This window comes from Canis lupus, chromosome 3 (assembly GCF_011100685.1).
Source record: "Canis lupus familiaris isolate Mischka breed German Shepherd chromosome 3, alternate assembly UU_Cfam_GSD_1.0, whole genome shotgun sequence".
In the NCBI taxonomy this organism is placed as follows: Eukaryota; Metazoa; Chordata; class Mammalia; order Carnivora; family Canidae; genus Canis; species Canis lupus.
The window spans coordinates 22,506,892-22,528,476 of NC_049224.1; the positions used below are offsets into that span (position 1 = coordinate 22,506,892).

General features: G+C 33.4%; 1 long non-coding RNA gene across 2 annotated transcripts in view; it reads left to right on the top strand.

Annotated features, from left to right (window-relative positions):
* LOC111095151 overlaps positions 1 to 21,304 on the top strand; it is an 84,040-nt gene extending 62,736 nt beyond the window's left edge. For both annotated transcript variants that reach the window (XR_005356778.1, XR_005356777.1), the window contains exon 5: positions 20,937 to 21,304. This is a non-coding gene — a long non-coding RNA (uncharacterized LOC111095151). The remainder of the gene's footprint in view (positions 1 to 20,936) is intronic.
* The last annotated feature ends 281 nt before the right edge of the window (positions 21,305 to 21,585 follow it).

Consider the following 21,585-nt stretch of genomic DNA (forward strand, 5'->3'; position numbering starts at 1 on the left):
TATGGATCTTGAGAGTCACAAAAGAATAATGCAGAAACAAAACAAATAAACAAATAAAAAAAAACTTTTTTTGGAAAAGAAAATGTCTAACATTATTTCTTATTGTAATAATGCAGGCTATCTAGAGATACTAGAGTTAGATGCTATTTTCTATTGTGATAACTTTAGTTATCCCTGTGGAGAGAAGTTTTATTTTGCTACACAAATAAAGTTGAATAATGGTATTCGTCTGACAGATAATATTTTGATTAATTGTATCACTTCAATAAAATAGTGCGATGATTAAAATAAACTATTATAAATTCTTATAAGTTTTCAAGTAAAACTTGAGTTAACATAAACACACAATTATTCATTCTCATTTTTTGTTAGTGAAGACAATAAATAGCATCTTAATAAGTCACTACTATAGCACAAAAGTCTATAGACATTATTTAAAAAAATCCTTCCTAGATTGAAAAACTATTACCACATTGTGGCTGGTGATTGTCAAAGAGATGATAGAATAGCAGGGGAGCCTGTGTGGCTCAGTTGGTCAAGTGTCTGCCTTTGACTTGGATCATGATCCCAGGGACCTGGGATCGGGTCCTAGGATTGGGTCCTGCATCAGCCGCCTGCTCAGTGGGGAGCTTGCTTCTCCCTGTCCCACTACCTCTGCTTGTGTTCTCTCTCTCTCTCTCTCTCTGTCAAATAAGTAAATAAAATCTTAAAAAAAAAAAAAAAGAATACCATGGGACGCCTGGGTGGCTCAGTGGTTGAACATCTGCCTTTGGCTCAGATCATGATCCCAGACTCCTGGGATCTAGTCCCACATTGGGCTCCCTGTGAGGAGCCTGCTTCTCCCTCTGCCTATGTCTCTGCCTCTCTTTCTGTGTCTTTCAGGAATAAATAAATAAAATCTTAAAAAAAAAAGAATAGCAAAAGATAATGAGTTTTGTTCTCTGCTTTTATGGAGAAAGAAATGAGACTCCTATTCCCAAGAAAAGGAAGTTTGGAAAATTATATTTTTCACATTAATCTACCTTGTAATAAGAACTAATGGTTGGTATTCTAATACCAACCAGTTTAAAAATTCCAGTAAATTATATGGTAGATGCACTGATGAGAAATTATCATTTTATTCTTTATTTTATCTCCTATTCTGATTAAAACTTGGACTGAAATCTTGTTTTGTTTTGTTTTGTTTTGTTTTTGCTAATGTCTTGATCTACAGCTGAAGACTCAAAGTATTTTTTGATCCTTTATGATTTTCTTCCAACTCTCGTTGGCCATTCTTTGGTAATATTGCTTTACAATGATCAGTGGCTTAGGTTTGCTAACAGCAAATCTGTGAATCATTCTTTTATAAAGAAAACTGAAATCTCAATATTTCCAAAATCTCTCCTGCTGAAATATATTTTAGTAACTGCCTGTCTTTCTCCTATTCTTCTAAATATACCATGTCAATTTCTAACAGATGCAAATATTATAGGTAATAGATGTGTTTATAAAAATTTATGTATAATTTATATTTGGATGAATTTGATATTTCTAAGACTCATGTGATCTAAACACTTGTAGGAAAAATTTTAATCAATATGAAGCGTTATATGTAATGTATCAGATTTTAAAAAGGAAAAACAATCTAATTTTTCCACTGATTATCTATTTTATGCAGATAACAATTCTGTGTGTTATTGTTTTGTAAATTAAACAAAGGCCAAGAAAAGTCAACATAATTTTGATGAAGATTTAAAGTTGGTAGACTTCTAACAAGATATTAAAAAAAAAAAAACAGGGGTGCCTGGGTAGCACAGTTGGTTGAGTGCCTGACTCTTCATTTTAATTCAGGTCTTTGTCTAAGGGCCACGAGATCAAGTCCTGCATGGGGCTTTGCACTGAGCATGGAGTCTGCTTGAGATTCTTTCTCCCTCTTCCTCTGATCCTCCCACTCACGCTCTCTCAAATACATAAATAAATCTTTTTAAAAATGATATTACAAAACTAGAGTGACTAATGTGATTATGTTATTGGTGTAAGGATAAACAAAAAGACTAGAAGTAACTCCATGGAAACCATCAATCTAGGTAAAGTGTTGAAGTGGTATGCCTATTTATATATGTTTGATCTCAGGTCCTGACCATGCCCAAAGATCAGCAATTGATCCTTAAACTATGATTTTTAATCATGTGTGATGCCACATGCTTAACATGTCACACATGTGTAATGCAAATCACACTATCCATCAAATTACACTGATATAGACTGGTGATTCCAGAGTCACATATGCTTAACTGAATGAATATTGCTGGATCCAAGTTTTTGTCATTATATTCAGTTTCTGATATTGCCGGGTGAGGAAATCATGCTTCCTTAATAATGCAGCCCAAATCCCCCAGATTGGCTGGATGTTTGGGCTCTGCTCCAGAATAGGATGGGTGATAGTAGAAAAATCTATACCTGCTCTGCTCCTCTCTTCATGCTTCAGCAGGTGTGGTGTGTAGTTTGTCTGGTCATTTGCCTATAGTTGACAGATATATTTGATCCTATTAAAATATGTTATTTCTAAACTTTGAGGTACACAATTCATAAGAATATGTAAAGAACTTCCAATAGAAGAATGGTCAAATATATGAACAGGCATTTCACAGAAGAAGAAACACATAGGATCAAGAAAAAGAAAAAAATGATAGCAAGGTTTGTTTTTTTTTAAGGTTTTATTTATTTATTTGTTCATGAGAGACACACACACAGAGAGAGAGAGAGAGAGAAAGGAAGAGAGAGAGGCAGAGACACAGGCAGAGGGAGAAGCAGGCTCCATGCAGGGAGCCTGATGTGGGACTCGATCTAAGGTCTCCAGGATCACACTAAGCCGCTGAGCCACCTGGGCTGTCCAATAGCAAGGTTTTAAGAAGATTTGAGTTCACAGCATCTCTTATGTACTGGCAGTGGAAATATAAATTGGTACTATTACCTTGGAAAACAGTTGAGAATTATCTCATATCCCTAAGCATTTGCATATTCTGCAAGACTAGCCCTTCATATATATCAACAAATGTCTCACATATTATGATTTTTAATTTACCCCAGATATAAATATCAAGTTGAAGTTTCAAGTGCATGTGCTTTATTTGAGATGTGATCCTTAGAAATCAATCAGAGAAAGACAAATACCATATGATTTCATACATATATGGAATTTAAGAAACAAACCTGAAACTATTATTACATTGTTTGTTAACTAACTAGAATTTAAATAAAAACTTGAAAAAGTAAAGCAAAGATTTTTTTAAAAAAAAAGGAACTCTCAGTAACAAAGTGAAGAGTTAAGTCAGGAAAGGGAAGGCCATGAATAAATGATGCATTATCAAGGAAGTTACCACTGCAATTAAATGAGAATTTCTTCCTCTAGGGGAGTCTAGGAGTCAGTATAAAACCCTTGAGCACAAATCCCAGAAATATCTCAACTGAAAAACAAGGGAAATAAATATTTATACAACTGTCATCAGTTGTCATCCGAGCACTATTCTCTGTTCTGCTGTGTACCAGGACAGAACAGGAACTTTCTTCCAGAGAAAGCCTTTATTTAAAAAAAAAAAAAAAAAAAAAAAAGTAAAATATATACCCTCCTGATGGTGATGTGGAAAAAATAAGGAAGCCTTAAAAATAAGGAAGCCTTAAAAATAAGGTGAATGCTGAGATTTTCAATTTCAAAATGGAAGGTCAGTGAAGGGTTCCTTTCAGTAGTGACATTTGGGCAGAGACATGATGAAGGGGAAGGAGTGAGCCAAGGAGATATCTGAGAGAAATGGCCCTAGGCATAAAATATATAAAATTGACTTGTGGTTGCAGAATTCTAAGAAAGGTACACAAATGAAGATGATTGGAGTGAAGGTGAGGAATGTGGGTGCAGAAGAAATTAGGGAGCTTTTCAAGGTTTAAGCATAGCACCAAAAGAGTCAGCCTTACATTTTAAAAGGAATGCTCTGGCTGTTATATAGTGGGGTAGAAAGAACATTTAGGAGGCTATTATAATAGTTTAGGGAGAAATTATATTGCCTTGTTCCAAAGCTGCCGTGATAAAATTTGGGGGGAAGTTAGTATAATTATAGACAAGGAGGCTCATGAAGGGGCTGTCCTTACATGCACAGACAATTTATCCATCATAATGAAACGTAAAGCAGAGTGGAGGGACGCAGGTGCTATCAGTGAGTGGATGAGATGTGTAGGAGAATAGAGGGAGGACATGTGTGAATTTCCCCTTCTGTTTTTCCAACAAAATATAAAACATGGTTATTAACTACTGGTGAGAAATGTGGGAAATGATCTAAAGTATGGAGGAGAGGAGGGAAGACATGATGTGATCTCTAATGAAATTGAAAGATTTGATGGGTTAATGCAGTGCTTCTTGCAGTGTCTATGGTGAAGGCAATTTTCTGCTTGTTTGTTCATTTTATTTTAATTTCCAATTTCTCATGAGTATATAAAATACAATAATAAAAACAAATTGTTTGGGAAATGAAATAAAAGGCATGCAACAACATATCTATGTTTATTATTGTCTGGAATGACATTATTATTCTGTCAAAATGCTATAACATTTTATAAAAGCTGACTATTGATTTCTATACTTACTTTACATTGCACTGGATTATAGAAGTGTGGAAAGATTGGTAGGCAGACTACGGTCCCACTTGGTGTTAGGAATTTCAAATGGAAGTGTGCTTTGATATGTTTCATATGTTTAATACTTAAAACTACCCTAATCTTTGGTAATCAGTGTCGTAAGGTATATTGTAAAAATTTTTCACAGTATTTAATATTACCCGTCTGCTTCTAAGACTTATGTGACTAAAATGAAGCTGAATATATGCAGATTTGTGTTTATTACAATGTACATCTTAAATCTGGCATATCTTATATTAGAATTTTAGAAAAATAAATAGTCTCACTATAAATTGTATTGCTATTTCATAAAGAAAATACTCAAGAACTTTACAAAGTTCGTGTTAACAGTGTTAACAAGGAAGTCTGAAAAAAACTATATCTAATTTAATCTTTTGTATAAATATCAAATTTATTCAGAAATTTTGAAAATACACAGTATTTTAAACAGAAATAACCTCAGTTAATTTGAGATTTTAGGCCAAGTGGTTTTCTTATTCCCTGAATATTACATATAATATTCTAATATTCATGTTTTAACATTGCTTCAACAATACAGTAATGAATTATTTTAATAATGGATACATAAATGTAAAATTTTTCACAAAACTACATTTTCTTAAACTGCATGTCCATATAATAGGAAATCCTTTTGATACAGGGATTTTGGTTCTTGTCTCACAGAGTTGAAGAATGAATCTCGGAGACAACAGAGAGTGAGCAAAGTGATAGAAATTTATTAAGCAGAGAAACAGAGAAAACTCTCAAAAGTGGGTTCCTGACAGGTTGCCACTGGGGGCTTTAATGGTCTGTCTTTTATAGGAAACTGACCAGGGAACTTGGTAAATTTCTTGTCAATTTCAGGGTGGATATTCCAGAACAAACAGTGGACTTGTAACTATCATAATAACAAACAGAATGTTTTTGTAAGTATCATGAGCCCAAACCAGGGGTTCTTGTCTCAGGTTAATATCTCCTCCATAATACTTTTTCTACATCTCAAATTTCTGTGAGCCTAGTCAGGTAGCCCATGGCCTTGAGATTCTTGTGTGTCTTGGTTTGAGCAGGGACTATTGATAACACCTTAATGATATACTTCTTTGTGGTCTGGTGAGATTCTGTGATTACTTAGTAGATGTAGAAGGGGACTACTCCCTAACATTTTGGAGCTAGGGAGCCAGGTTTATTTTTTCTGTTTTTACTGTCTTATTTCTGTTTTCTTGGGATGGGTAGGAGCCTGATTCTGGGGCCTTTCCCTTATCTTTCCCTGCCAAGCCCCATCTGCCTCTAACTTGTTCCTAATATCACTTTCTTATTTGAAGCTACAAAAAGTGATAGAATATTAAAATTATAATTATAAGAGAAAAATCATAAATTTCTTTTCTCATTTAGACCTTTTCCTAAAAAACAATATTAGATGAACTTAGTGAGTATTTTTATCTTTCATACTAACATGGCTTGTGGTGTCTATATTGATCCGTTTCCTTTGACAGTACAGGAAATTTTGCTTTATCATTAAAACCTTAAGGCAATACAGTTTATTTGGAAAAGGGTAAATTGAAAAAAATAAAAGTCATTTCACTTCAATATTAGTTTGTTCATATCCTAAAAGGATATTTTTGTCAGTTTTTTTAGTAGATATAAACCAAATATAGTAAGGAATAGGAGAAATGAGAATTCAGATACAGAAGAAAATATAAAGAATATTTTAATACAAATGAAAACCAATAATAACAATCAAAATAAGAATGGTTTACATAATTAATAACTGAGCAGGAAATGAAAATCTTTGGAAGGAAACATTTATTATTAGTTAAAAATCTTATTACATACTTCCTTACTTAACACGCTCTAATCCTTCTTTTAAAGATAATAAAATTAAGACTCACAGTTGTTAGGTAAAGTTCCTATAATTGTACAGTTGACAAATGATAAGCTGGACATACAACCAATTTTGTATTAATTCATTGCTAGACCTATTAATCATTGTTCAGTACTCTAATAAGAAAACTGTAATGGCAAGCTAAAACACACCTTTGATAGAAGATTATTTTAAAATAACTAACAATAACAACAGCAATAGCAAAAGACTTGCATTTATTAAGCTCTTAAAAATACTAGGCACATTCTGTGTGATATACTGTTTACTTATGTAATTTAATCATCAAAACCGCACAAACTAGTTGTTGCTATTACTGTCATTTTATAGATATTAAAACTGAATCACTGAGAAGTTATGTAAATCAAAATTAAATTCAATTAAAACTTAATTAAATTAATTCAAATAAGCCAGACTGAAATAAAGGTGATCCTGCTTCAGAACCCACTCTTTTCTTTACAGTCTGTGTATTGGTTCTGCAAGTATGGATGGTTAATAAGTGGGGTAGAAGTGGCATACATTGAAATTTTGCCATATATACTTAAGAAATTAATATCCTGATTATTCATTGTTTATTATTGCTTTATACATTAGTATTATATAACCTTTACAACATAAATGCCAATTGTGAGGATATCCTTAGTTATGCATTTGGGCACCAAAAACCACCAAGTTAAGTTTAATATTTTCTCATCTCCAAAATGAGAAAGCACAGCAAGTTCAATAATATATGTTTTCTTTCAGACAAAATAACGATAAAGAATCTAACATTTTATTAAAGAAAGGATATTGATAATTATTTTATAAAAATATTATTTAAATGATGAAGACCTTTATTCAAACAATTTAATGAGTTTTAGACATTTGAATGGTAACATGAGAGAGCTCTGCTCTCCAGTCAATGAAGTAAAATTAATTAAAATTATTTTAAAAATTAACAGTCTCCAGAAATACTATAAGTATATACAACAAATGAATAAACATTTATTCAAAAAGATCAACTAAAACAAAGGGAATGGCAAGAGTTTGTATCACTTGAAACACAGTCCACTCTCTCCCTCTCATTTATAGCTCATCATGCCAGAAAATCCAATCCAAGTAGGTGCAATCAAGAATGTTGGACATTCTGTTCCTTCAGCTTAAGCTGAGAGACACATTATTACCTGAGAATTGTAGGCTGGCAGATTTTCACACATACATACATACTCTGCCCCCACTCCCGGTTTCAGAGCCTAAATTCCTAGAGTATGGACAAAAGGTTAAGTGTTCCATTATTTCACTAAATCCCCAGTGGTATAGTGGTGCTTTATCTCAGGCATGGTACATCAAGAATTTTATCAACCCACTTGTCCTTACCTCAGCTTGCTGGGGCAGTGAATGAAATCAAAACTTCCCTCATACAAAATGCAAAATTCAAGTCAAAACTGACCAAAATCCTACATGGAAGACCTAACACTATCAAACTCTTAGAAGCAAACAGGAGAATAACTTCATGACATTGAGTTGGTCAACAAATAAATAAATTGTTAATGCTGTCACCATGTTGTACATTACAAAATTTAAAACTCCTATTCGTCGAAGGACATAATCAACAAAGTGAAATGTATCTATGAAAAACCCACAGTTAACATCATACTTAATGGTTACCAATTGAATGCTTTACCTCTAATATTAGAAACAAAGAAATGTCCATTCCATCTGTACTATTTAACATATATGGAGTTTTTTTTTTTTTTAAGATTTGTTTGTTTATTCATGAGACACACACACAGAGGGGTAGAGACACAGGCAGAGGGAGAAGCAGGCCTCCCACAGGGAGACCGATATGGGACTTGATATCAGATCCTGGAATCATGCCCTGAGCCAAAGGCAAACACTCAACCACTGAGCCACCCAGGTGTCCCATACCAAGATTTTCTTAAGTGGGACAATAATGCAAGATAAAAGAAATTAAGAGTATCCATGTTAACAAGGAAGAAATAAAACTGTTTTCAGATGATGTGATCTTATAGCTAGAAACTCCTAGGAATCCACTAAAAAACCTCTCAGTCTTTTTGCAAGATACGAAATTAATATAAATCAATTGTATTTTTATACTCTTGCAATGGAAAAACTGAAAAGATCATTCCATTAAGATATGTATCCATAAAACTGTTCCAAAATATTTTTACAAATACCTATTAAACATCTACTGCATGGTATGTACTATGCAAGTTATTGGGATTCAAAAATAAGAAAAAAGCATAGTCCTGTAGTATTACAAGTCTCATATGATAGGAAGAAACTTTCTTTCTTTTTTTTTTAAGATTTTATTTATTTATTTATTTATTTATTTATTTATTTATTTATTTATTTATTCATGAAAGACAGAGAGCGAGAGAGGGGAGGGGGAGAGACAGGCAGAGGGAGAAGCAGGCTCCACACAGGGAGCCAGACATGGGACTTGATCCTGGGACTCCAGAATCACACCCTGGGCTGAAGACAGGCGCTAAACCATGAGCCGCCTGGGCTGCCCAAGAAGAAACTTTCTTTCTTTCTTTCTTTCTTTCTTTCTTTCTTTCTTTCTTTCTTTCTTTCTTTCTTTCTTTTTTTTTTTTTAAAGATTTTATTTATTTATTCATGAGAGACACAGAGAGAAAGAGAGGCAGAGACACAGGCAGGGGGAGAAGCAGGGTCCATGCAGGGAGCCCAATGTGGGACTCGATCCTGGGTCTCCAGGATTACTCCCTGGGCCACAGGCAGGCACTAAACTGCTGAGCCACCCAGGGATCCCCAGAGACTTTTTAAAATAGAAATAACACATGCATCTTTTTAAAAATTTATTTATTTATTTATTTACTTATTTATTTATTTTTATTTATTTGAAAGAGAGGGAGCATGAATGGGGGAGGGACAGAGGGAGAGTGACAAGCAGACTCTGCTGATCAGGGAGCCCTAAGCAGGACTAGATCCTATATCATGACCTGAGCAAAGGCAGGTACTTAATCGACTGAGCCACACAGGCACCCCCACTTACATGCATTTTTAATTCTCTATTATTTAAAGTTAGGTTTACAAGCTTTTTGTCTTGTGTACTACATATGTATTTAGTTTTTATCTGAGTGTTTTTAGAGTCCAGTAATATTATAAATTCTATTATAGGGGTCATATTTATTTGCTTTTATTACAACATGAGATTCATTGGGTTTTAATGCCTATTTGGGAAATAGTTCATACAAATTATCCACAAAACACACATTTCAACAATTAATTAGAAAATAAATGCTTCATTGCAGTATAAGTATTAATTAATGTCCAAGTTATTTGTTCATTAAAACTTGATATAGTTTTGGTGTGCCTGAATGCTTCAGTCAGTTTAGCACCCAACTCTGGATTTCAGTTAGGTCATGATCTCAGGGTCCCGAGTTCAAGTTCTGCCTCAGGCTGCTAGCTCAACACAGAGTCTGCTTGTCCTTCTCCTTCTGCACTTCCCTCAGCTCATGATCTCTTTCTCTCTGTCTCTCAAATAAATAAATAACATCTTTAAACAAAATTGATCTAGTTCTTGCTATTGGGGGGCACTGTTCTTGGCAGTGGGAATACTACAGATACTGAATCATTTGAATATTAATAAAGCCCTTATTGAGCTAGTATTGGATTGTGGAAGACAGTAATAAATAAGTTGACTAAGTTAAATAGGTTGAATATTATATAGTAATTATTGAAGAAATTTGAAAAAAAATTAGACTATGAGAATTTAAAATATTGAAAAATGAAGTTGGAGATTTTGATAAAGTGGTCAGGAAAAGAAAGGCCTTTCTAAGAAGTCTTATTGAAAAGACCTGTGTTTACCTTTCTCTGTGTATTCAGGGATCTTATGTTTATAAATATTACCAGTCACTTACCACCTGTCTAAGTGGTTTTACTTGAAGTGAATAAATCTAAGACAGGTGCAATTCTGCTTTGATTTCTCTTCTGCTATGTTTCTCTAACATCTCTCCCTGTCATATTTCAGAAATGAACCAAAGCAGTTCTATTAAAATGTAATTCTATGCATGGATCACCTTTCTCTCAACTAAGAGCTGCTAAAATTTCATTGTAACATTGTTGTAACAAGGTTTCACATGGCTTCTTATTAAACCACTGGATGAAAATCTACAAATTAAATTTTTGTTGTTTATGTTTTTAAACTTCATACTTCTTTGGATAATTCATTCCATACTTTATTGTGATTTTCTCTGACATTCTTTTACTGTATTAGGATCTGAAAACAGTTTTTCTGAGCAATTTACAGCAGTGTGCTTAAGAGTTTCCTGATCTGACAGCCTTGTATATTATACCTGTTTATTTGCAAAGAGGCATGAGTGGTTCATTATCCATGAAATCATAAATGAAATATATTTATAGGCTGTCACACTGTACTTCATACTGAAGTATTCACTCCTATTAAATCACTATATATTTTTTTTGTCTCTTCCCATTAAAAGCTTATGATCTAAAACAATTCCTTAAGCCACAATGGAGAATTAAGCTCAATACTTTATATATAGGATGTGTACTACATAAAATACCGTGACCAAAAAAATGCCAAATTTCAATACTCAGTTTATAAGAAGCTCAGCCTCATGTGTAAGTGGCGAATGATTGTCTGGGAGATCCAGAGTCACTATTATATGGATTATGAATTACTGTTGTATTTAATGAAACTAAACTGTGATTTCTATGAAAGTAAATACTGAAATACTGAAAATTCTCCCCCCCCAGTCTGAATTCTTAGAATCTGTAAATGCTACCTAATATGGAAAAAAAAGAAAAAGAAAAAGACTTTGCAGATGTGATTATGTTAAGGTTGAGGAGATTATCTTGGATTATCCATATGGACCCTAAAAGCAATCACAAGTGTTTTTACAAGAGGTAGCCAGAGGGAGAGTTGAAATAGAAAAGAAAGCAAAGTGACCATGGAGACAAGAGATTGGATTTAATAAGAATGACTGCAATCACCAGAAGCTAAAAGAGGTGAAGAACAAATTCTCCTGTAGAGCCTCTGGAGGAAGGATAGCCCTGCTAACACCTTGATTTTAGTTCCATTAGATTCATTTTTTATTCTGGCTTTCAAAATCATAAGAGAGGAAAACTGTGTTTCTTTAAGCCCTCAAGTTTTTGGTAATTCATTACAATAGCCATAGGAAACTACTAATAATAGATCTGTATTAACTGATGTGTATTGAAAGAGTAGAAATAGGATAACACATTGACTTTTTTTTTCTCCTGTGGATTAAGATTTCAGTACATAATTTTATAAGCTACATTTTTATGGTTATCTATTACTAGATTATTTTGTAAGTGAAACCAACCTTCTTTGGCACTCTGCCTTATATGATGCATGTGTATTAATAATATTTATAAAATATTGATTTTTATTTGATCCAGTTTTTTTCCCCTCAGGTCCATGAAAAGACTCTATGCAGAGATCTCTTCTTAAGTTATATATTAAATTTTAAAATATGCCTTAAATGTGGTTTGTTGGGCCGGCAGGATCAAGGGGGATCTGGCAGCACCAACCAAATGGCGGTGGACCCTCCACCTTGTTGCCCCCACCTCCGAACTTTCCCACCACCAGCAGACGCCCCCGCCCCCCCCCACCCCCAGGACACATCATCAGGGGGAGACTGGACCTAAGCGGGAAATCTGAACAGGACTTACCCAGACCCCATATAAGAGCGTGGGCAGTTATTACCCCAGGCCGATTTCACCAGTAATATGCCTAATACCTATCACCCCATACAGACACCCAAACCCTCTCCCCTCCGCCTTAAAAAGCCCACTTGCCCTCCCCTGGCAAGCACCACTTCCCTGCTCTCTCCCTCCCCTGCGGACCCTGTAACCTCCCCCCCGCAGAAAGCATATCCCATTTAAAGCCTGTTTTGACCAACTTTTGCCTGGCCTGTCTATTCCATTTCACTCCCGATCCAATTAAAGCTGACATGGTTGAAATAATATAAAAATGCAAATATATTATTTATTTCTAAAAATATATTTTGACCTTAATGCATTTAATGAATGGATCATATTTTTGTTTCTTTTTTAAGATCATATATGGTGAAAACACTCTTTTATAATTCATATGACACTATTTTAGATATAGAAATGTCCCTGGTGGGATTTCATATCTTCATCAGAAATCCTTCTAATACTGCGGTGCCTGATTGGTTCAGTTAGTAGAGCATGCAACTCTTGATTTTGAGTCTGAGCCCCACACTGGGTGTAGAACTAATTTATTAAAAAAATCCTTCTAATATTAATGATTTCCACAAATAAGATCTATTTATTTAGAGATGGTACCTAAATGGTTTTAAAAAGTAATATATATATATTTCATATATAATATGAAAAGAGGATTATCACTATATTAAATGATAATGAAGTGATGAAAGGAAGTAAAAATTAACCTGAGCTTCACTCTGAATGCCTCAACGTTTCAGGAAGAAATAAACACTAACTGAAAAGGTAAATATGCTGCTCTGTTCTACTAAGTCCTACAGTTGTCTGGCCAGTGCCAACCAGAAAAAAGAAATAATTCTCATTCTCCTTCAGAGACTACTGTACTGTGACATGACCAGAGTATGCTTTCTTATATCTTTTCTGTACTTGTATCTTTCTACAATCAGGCTGAGACTTTAAATCACAATAACCACTAGGAAAAAAGTGAGATTAGGGTGGGAAGTGACTGAGGGGAGGAAGGAGAGAGGCTATGCAGAAGTATCATACAAACATTTGTAGAGGTATATGACACAAGATAAGACATTCCTGTAGGACAGAAAGGAAGAACTCAGAAAATATTTCATAGGATTCCCCCCTCCTTTCTTTCTTTGTAAAAGTTGAGGGTTGCAGAATTCTAGGAGTTGGGACAAAAGAAGTTATCTTTGCTTATTATAAGGAATAAAATTAGGAGTTGTGTATAGTAGTTTGAACTTATAACTTTAACATAAGAGTAACCCATGAAAGTAGAAATAATTTCCATCTAGTTTTTCAGTCTTTGGACCAATAGCAAATCTAAGTATATTTAGCTTTGTGCTTATACCACCAACATTGGACTCAGAAAACAAAATAGCAAGACAACACAACCAAAAAGGAACAATCACTGAAAGCCTCAACTGGGTTATATCTCTGAAAATGGACTTTGGTTTTTAGCATAACTTTTCAATAACTAGTGGATTCATATACTATATTGGCTACCTATTTCACCTGTAGCATGCCAACTTCAGAATAACAAAGGAATAATCTATGCACATTTTCTTTACAATCCAGCAGTTTAGTTATGTGAGGGCCATATTCATTTCTGTACAATATTTTATCTGAAAAACTATATAAAATTTTTACTTATATAATGTCCCCTATCTATTTATACACATTCAAAGAACTAAAAAATGAGTTAATGACAGTAATGGGGAAAAAGTGAGTATTTTAACATGTTATGAACCAACAAATTTAACAAAACTCAAATAAACAAACAAAAAATAAGTGGAAACTTATCTTGTAAGATATATATTTATGTGGCTAATAACATCAAAACATATGACAGGGCAAATGCCATGGGACAAAGCTTGCTGTTAATTTTATTCATAGCAGTCCCTCACCACTCAGTGCTAGACACACCATATTCTTAATGCTGAAAGGAAATCTTTGGAGGAAAATGAAGATGGTCCACATAAGTCATATCTAATTTATCCCAAGCAGAAATTGGAATGGATAAGCATTAAAGAAATAAAAAGAAGATGAAATATGTTTTCCTATGGAAACAGAGTGATGAGGGAGTAGGATGAGGAAAGGTAACTGTTGTAAGTAAACTCTCCATGATCTGTTAGACAATTATCCAATGCACAAAAGCACTCTTCTCAGAATAGTAAGATTTGTTCATATCTTTGTGGAGCAAATAGTCTATCAGACTTGTAAATCATCTATGGAAGGAAAAGAGAAGACCAATCATCTAGGCTATACTATGGATATCTTTGGCTCAATCACATTTTCTACCTCCCATTTTTTCACAACACATTCCTAATCACAGGCTACTGAAATTAAAGGTATAAATGAGAGTAACTGAATCTGAGTTTAGGTTGGAAAAGTCAAATGTATAAGTGTATATTTTCAAACATGCTCCCCCCACTATACCCTTAGAAAGTGGTGAGAGCTTATTCATAGGGGGAAGTACAAGTTTCCTACTGTCATTGTAACCAATTACCACAAATTTAATAACTTAATATGACATAAATTTGCTATCTTACATTTCAGATTTCTGGAGATCAGAAGTCTGAAATGGCTCTTAGGGTACTAAAATCAGAGGTTACATTCCTTATGGAGTTTATAGGGGGGAATCTGTTCCTTGTCTTTTCCATATTTGAGATGCTCCCTTCATTCTTTGGCTCCTGGCTACATTGCTTAACAATGCTCCATTATCACGTTCTCTCCCCTCCTTTATATCTGTTATTACCTTCTCTGATCATTCTTCTAAGGATCCTTGTGATGACAATGGATTCGCACAGATAATACAAGATAATCTTTTCCATGTCAAGATCCCTAACTCAATCATGTTTTGAACATCCCCTTTTCCATGCAAAGTAGCAATATATGCAAATTTGGGGGAATAGGATGAGGACATTTTTGGGAAGGTGGGAGTGGGTCATTATTCAGTACCTCAGTGGGCATCAGTAGGGAGAAATGGATAATATGGAAGTAAACAATATGAAAATTTAGGAATACTTCAGCATAGAAACTAGAAGGAAGCATAGAGATCATAATATGAAAAAGACAAGTGAGATATCTCTATGGAAGGAAATACTTCTTTCAAAAAAATAAGAATTTCTTCAATTTTTTGTACAACAAAATGGCTTAAGTAGAAAAATATTGAAAATTTTCAAGATGAAATGAGAATATAACAGAAAAAAAAATCCCACCTAAGGAAATAGAGCAAAAAACAATATTGAAAGTACAGTGTAATAAGCTAAAGATCTATAGTGAAATTTTTTAAGATTTTATTTATTTATTCATGAGAGACAGAGAGAGAGAGGCAGAGACATAGGCAGAGGGAGAAGCAGGCTCCGTGCAGGGAGCCGGATGTGGGGCTCAATCCCAGGGCTCTAGGATCACACCCTAGGTCGAAGACAGGTGCTCAACCGCTGAGCCACCCAGATGTCCCTATAGTGAAATTTTTTAAGTAAACTAGTTACACACATACAATTAAAATTGATAGTTAATAAGTCAAGAAAAAAGATAAAATGGGATATAAAATGATTAACTTAATTAAAATTTTAAAAAGCAGAAGTTATACACAAAGAACACAATTAAGTTTATTTAAAGATAGTTTATTTAGTTTCAATCATTAATAATTAAATAAAAGTGATATAAGGCCCCCTTAGAAAGTAGGAATAGATTAGAAAAAAATAATTTATTACATGCTGCCGAAGAAATCTACTTTAATATAAAAATACTAGATTAAAATAAAGGTATATAAAATGATATATCGTTATAATATTGTTCCAAAGAAAGTTTGAGTGACTATATTAATATGAAAGTAGCTTTCAGAGAAAATAATGTTACCAGAGACAAAAAAAGGCCATTTTGTAATAAAGAAATGTATTAATATATCATTGCAATCATAATTCTTTTTGATTTTTTTAAAGTAATCTCTATGCCCAACTAGGGGCTTGAACTCAGGAGTCTGAGATCAAGAGTAATCTACTCTATCAGCTGAGCCAAGGAGGTGTCCCTACAATCATAGCTCTTAAGCATATGACTTTTCATGCGCCTAAGAACAGAATTTCTGAGTATATGAAGAAAAAGAGATAAAACTGCAAGAAGAAATAGACAAATCTATGATTATAGTTAGAAATTTCCAATATCTTTTATTCCACAATTAATAAAGCAAGTAGACAAAATCATTGAGTTGTACAAATATTTATCTGTTTATCCATGAGTAAGATTTTTAACTATTTAAATAACATCTTTGAATAATTCTATGAGCATAAAGACTAATAACACAACAATGGAATATACAAAATAGACAAATCAACAAATTGGATACCTCAATTTCTCCTTTAGAACCACCTATTTCACTTTATATTCACTGGCCCTTACCTTATAATTTTGGTATTTCAGTTTACTGAAACCAAGAAGAGTAGAAGTTAACCAGAGGAAAAATAAATAAATAATTATAGAAAGTTTCACTACATCATGCATCTCTTTGTTTTAATCTTAGTATTTTCCAACTTTTAAAACATAAACATTCTTCTCAATAGTAAAATTAGATGTGAGTGGTAGGTAGGAGGAAGACTAGTAGTTGAGAGCCTGCTTGATATTAACTAAGGAGTTATACCTAATTAAAGAACAATTCATCTTAGAGTTGTGATTTCAGTGTAGATATTTGGATATCTCATTTCAAAATATTACCCCAAAATTATTTAAAATGTGCTGCCAGTGGAGATTGTGTTCATTGCTCTCTTCTTTCACCAGCCACATTTTATCAGCTACCACTGCACTACTGATTCTCAAACTGAGATGAAACATTTCTAATTTCCTCTTAGCTTAATTCTGTCTTGAAGACAAAACAGTGAATCAACTTTTGCTTCTACATGGAAAGTGCCCCAAATTTTTAAGAACTTCAACCCTGTCGTTATTAAACTTTTATTCTCTTTTATGTTTTATGTTTTTTGTCACTACCTTTTCTGCACGCATTCCTTATGGCAAATGATTCCCAGTACTTAGATTGGAGTGACATATAATCTGGTCAGCAGGATTACTTTTGATGGACAGAATATTTGCTTTATAAATTCAAGATATTGAATTTGCTTTAATTATGTATTTATTTTAATTACATATTAATTAGTTTATTCATTAACTTGCATCTATGTAAGTCATTGGTGTTTAAACTTGCAGTCCATTAAAAACTTGAGTTGTTTTTTACCTCACTAGTGAGACTCCCCCAAACTGTGCTAGTTTTTTCCCCAGCCTAAATATAGGTCATTATAGCAAATTCTAAAACATTTTATCTCACTGGTTTGGTTGGTGTGACATTCATCCAGATTATTTTTTATTTTTAGATTTAATTTTTAATCTGTTCGTATGTATGTGTATATATATGTACATATATATATTATTTGTTGTCTGTACTTGCTTCGCTGATGTATGTTTTAGGATCCGATATGACTTTCTGAGGACACCCAGGTGGCTCAGCGGTTTAGTGCCACCTTCAGCCCAGGGCGTGATCCTGGAGTTCTGGGATCAAATCCCACATTGGGCTCCCTGCATGGAGCCTGCTTCTCCCTCTGCCTGTGTGTCTGCCTCTCTTTCTCTCTCTCTCTCTCGCTCTCTCTCTTTCTGTGTCTCTCATGAATAAATAAATAAAATCGTTTTTTAAAAAAGATATGACTTTCTGACTGACCGAATGACACTTCTTTTAATTGACTTATATATGTATTTTATATACTTTTAAAAATCAGAGTTCTGTGAAAGTACATGTTATTATTTGATGTATATTAAACTCTAGAAGAGAAAAACTAACCTAGTAATAACACTAAAATATGTATATACATGTAAATATTTATATGCCATTCTATCATTGAAGATTGGTTTCATTTGTTTTAGAGGTTTATAAACTATATATATAGTATGTGTATGTGTGTGTGTGTGTGTTTATGTATATGATAAAAGAGAGGAATTGATCATATTAGTGGTTGTCTGGGTGGCAGTGGGGGGTCATAATTGATTGTGCATGAGAACTTTTTGAGTAGATGTTCTTCAATAGGTGAATGGATGAATAAACTATGGTATACAATAGAATATTATCCAGAACTAAAAATAAATGAGATGTCAAGCCATAAAAAGACATGAAGGAAACTTAAAACCCATATTAGTAAATGAAAAATACTGAACTAAAAAGGCTACAAGTTGTATGATGCTAACTATATGACATTTCGGAAAAAAAGACAAACTATGAATACAGTAAAATGATGGATGGTTACTAGAGGTTAGGGGAGATGGAGTAATGAATAGTCATAACATGCAGGATTCTTAGGTCAGTGCAAATACTGTGTGTGGTACTATAATGGTTAGTACATGTTATTGTACATTTGACAAAGTCCATGAAATATGCAATGCCCAGAGTAAGCCCTAATGTAAACCATGGACTTTGGATGATTATGGTGTGTCAGTGTAGGTTCACCAGTTGTAAGGAAGGAATGACTCTGGTGGGGGATATTGATAATGAGGTAAGTTATATATATGTTGAGGCAGGTAATATTTGGGAAATTTCTGTAACTTCTCAATTTTTCTGTAAACCTTAAACTTCTTTAAATTATATATATATAATATATATAACATTATGTTATATATATACACACTAAATGTCTGAATTTGAACCATAGAATGGGACATATTTAGAAATACAAAAAAAGTGGGGAATTTTTATATTACTTTATTAGTAAACCACAAACATGGAAACCAAAGATTATTATGTATTTAGAAAATTTAGAAACTCATGTTTAGTTGGTTTGATTTACTTGTTGCCAAAAGGGAAGCTTGATACAATGAGGAATCTCTGAAGGTTGTCAATGAGAGGATGTGGAAAGAGCTCATTATAGGATTTGAGCTTGTGCTAGATGCGTTTGTGGAGAGTTCAAGGATGTAGGTCATTGCTATAAATTGGATGCTCTCAGTAAGGAAAATTCTCTGATTAGTTATGTTAATAATTTTATCTAGAAGACAAGAGAAATGAAATGAGACTAAAGCTGTAAGCTGTATCTGTTAAAGAAGCAGCTGTCACTCATATTAGCAACGATAGAGAGATGCTTGTTTTTTGTTTTTGCTTTTGTTTTAATTTCATGGCTTGGCCAATGATTTTTTGTCTGTTTTAGACATGGTTATAGAGTGAAACTGTTTAACAGGATATCACCATGGTCTAACTTGAGTATCAGGCCAGCTTCCAGCCATCAGAGACTGGCTTTCTCTTTCTCAATACCCTACATAGGAAAGAAAAAAGGCCAATATCGATACCCTTCTTATGAAATTAAAATGGAGGAAATTCATCTCCCTAGGATGTAAAGTGGAGATGTTACATAACTTAAATAGTACACAAGCAGAGTAAAAGGAAATAAATAATAAAGGTTGAATGCAATGGTTAAGAACTGAGAATGAGAAACCAGACTGCCTTGTTCCAAATCCAACCTCCTTTCTTTACTAGGCAAGTGACCTTGGGTAAATTTCTTAACCTCAGTATGCTTTAGCTTCCTCCTTTTTGCAAATAGAAATAACCTCATGGTAGTTCTATGAAGATGACATACATAAATACATGGAAATTACTTAGCACGTGCCTAGTTCATAATCAGCAATATATAAAACATTTCTATAGTAATTATAAGGACAGAAATGAATTAAATACCAAAAAAGGTGAAGTTTAGTTTTATTAAAAGACCAATAGGTATATTATAAAATAATACTATAATATATGTACAGTATATTCTTTGGGGCAGAACTTCTCAACAGTTATGCTGCAGATGATGTAATCAGAAAGGGACCAGGTATGCCTGTGGTGGTTGGAGTTCCATGGCAAGTAACCAACACCAGTTAGCATTCTATAGTGTATGAAATGTTAAATAATATAATTTTCTATGTGCACAATGCAGTAAATATCTTTGAAAAGCATTGCTTGAAGTTAAACTTACATTATATTTTTATTTTGGAAGAAAACTTATACAAGTATATCCATAGCTAAACTGTTTCAAAGCAATCTAAATGTCCTTAAAAGGGAGAATGGATATTTATCAAATTAAGCCCTTTGAAATTGATGATATACATTTTTTTGATCTACAAAAAGAATGATCTTATATGATGAGTAATCATCATTTTGTTATATGGACACAATAAAGTATAATTTATCTATAAAATTTAATGAACTGGTGTTACAGGTATCATTTGGAAGACTTTTAAAAATACATCAAAGAAATACAAAAGTAAGTTACAGGAGATTAAAAATAGAATAATTGTGTTATAAAGATTAAAAAATATAAAATAATATTAGTTGTTTTAGGATACTTGTAATTAAGGTTTTAAAGTGTTCCTGAAAAGATGGTGGTTATATTTAAGTAGGGATAAGTAGGTATAGATTTCTGGCTAAATGTATAGGCTTTGTGACAAAAAGTAGGTGAAACTGACCTATTGGCTGATCAATTCCCTGTATCCAAATCACTTTTCCCTTTCCAAATTCCTCTTGGATATATACTTGTGCTTTCCCAAACTCTTGTGAAATTAAGAGATAAACATGTAGATAAACAAATGTGACACAATTCTAGTAAAGTATACCAAGTAAGTCTCTGTTGTGGGTTTTCTAACTTATTTTCTGAACAAAATGTATAACATTGATACTTTGACCTCTTTTACCCTTCAGCCTGAATGAGAATTGATAAATTGTGCTGGGACATCTATAGTGACACTGAATAAGAACCAGGATGATTGCATAGACTCCAGCCCTAACATGATTGAACTATTAAACCAATTCCAACAACTGTTTACTTCCAGACATGTTCTTATTGGGAAAATACATCTTAATCTGCTGCCTAACGCTAAAAATACTTCTCCATTACTTAAATTTTTAAAGGTTCAATGTTTCATCAAGAAAATGATTACACTACACTAGACCACTCTCTTTCACCATACACAAAGATAAACTCAAAATGGATGAAAGATCTAAATGTGAGACAAGATTCCATCAAAATCCTAGAGAAGAACACAGGCAACACCCTTTTTGAACTCGGCCATAGTAACTTCTTGCAAGATACATCCACGAAGGCAAAAGAAACAAAAGCAAAAATGAACTATTGGGACTTCATCAAGATAAGAAGCTTTTGCACAGCAAAGGATACAGTCAACAAAACTCAAAGACAACCTACAGAATGGGAGAAGATATTTGCAAATGACATATCAGATAAAGGGCTAGTTTCCAAGATCTATAAAGAACTTATTAAACTCAACACCAAAGAAACAAACAATCCAGTCATGAAATGGGCAAAAGACATGAACAGAAATCTCACAGAGGA